Raw genomic sequence first — 1,580 nt, forward strand, 5'->3', positions numbered from 1 at the left:
CTCAAAAGGAAAATTAATGGCATGAACACGATTCTTTTTTTATCCATGCGTTTTTCATCCCTTTTTTTCACTGGCTCGTACTACATCACGCTATTCAAAATGGCTGCGGTTCCGAATAAGAAAGATACCATTCCAAACGTTCTTCTTCGCCTTTTGACGGCATTAAAACATGCAAATCGCTTAATGTTACCATTAACAAGTTCAGAGCCTTCATCTATTCCGGTCATATCTATGGAACTCGTATTATTTTCCCGGAGGCATTTTCGTATACATTACCATATTTGTGAGCGAGTTTAGGGCCGTGTGACGTCACAACCGAGAAACATCACAAACAATCCACCGAAACTCGCCAGAAACGCAGCTTAAAGATCAGGAAGGAGACCCTGGGCTCATGTTGGAGAGTGAGCGGGTTGGAGGAGGCGAATGAGGGGGTGAGGAGGAGGAGGAGGAGAAAGGAGTAAAAGGAGGAGGAGGAGAAGAAGGAAGAGGGAGTTTACTGGAGAAGGAGGGGCCGGTTTTCTCCACGTCAGGGGGTGAAGAGGTGAGGGGGGACCGGAGAATGTGACGGGGTAGGCCAGGCGAGTTGCATTTCCCATCGGTAGGAACATTTTACTTCCGTAAAAGTTATTGGTCTTATTACTTCAGTTCTAAAGAAATTTCGCCTCCGGTTTCAGCCTATGGGAAGTGAAGCGTTGTCGTCGTTTTAGGTAGTACGTTTTGATCATGTTTCTATTGTTTGCACAAAATATATATATATATATATATATATATATATATATATATATATGTGTGTGTGTGTGTGTGTGTGTGTGTGTGTGTGTGTGTGTTGTGTGATATGTGTTTAGAAATTAGTTACAGTGAAAGCATTGAGAGAAGTTCTAATGATAGAATGTGATATTAAAGAAATTAGTTACAACGATATATATTGATATATATATTATATATATATAGATATATAACACATTTATATATAGATATTATATATATATATATATATATATATATATATATATATATATATATATATATATATATACTCATATATAAAACCGGGTCTATTCCACCTCTAATAAATGTATTGAATTTGACAACCATATGCGTTAATGACAATAAAAAGTTCATATCCCTATCGGTAGCACAGTAACCGAAGTGGTAGGCCCACTCTTACTGTCATTCATGGGTTTGAATCACAACTCTGAAAATAAAGGGTATCTTCATTTTCCTTCACTTCGCCTCAAGGCCTACAGAGAATAAAGTTCCCAAAGTAGATGAGGAAAACGAGCTTAAGAGTTAATATTCTTATTAATGATATTTATGTATATATAGTGGAAGTTTCGGGAATATACACAAACACACACATATATATATATATATATATATATATATATATATATATATATATATATATATATATATATATATATATATATATATATATATATATATATATATATATATATATATATATATATATATATATATATATATATATATATATATATATATATATATATGTGTATATATATATATATATATATATTATATATATATATATATATATATATATATGTGTGTGTGTG

The sequence above is a fragment of the Macrobrachium rosenbergii genome, chromosome 4 (assembly GCF_040412425.1).
Source record: "Macrobrachium rosenbergii isolate ZJJX-2024 chromosome 4, ASM4041242v1, whole genome shotgun sequence".
Classification (NCBI taxonomy): domain Eukaryota; kingdom Metazoa; phylum Arthropoda; class Malacostraca; order Decapoda; family Palaemonidae; genus Macrobrachium; species Macrobrachium rosenbergii.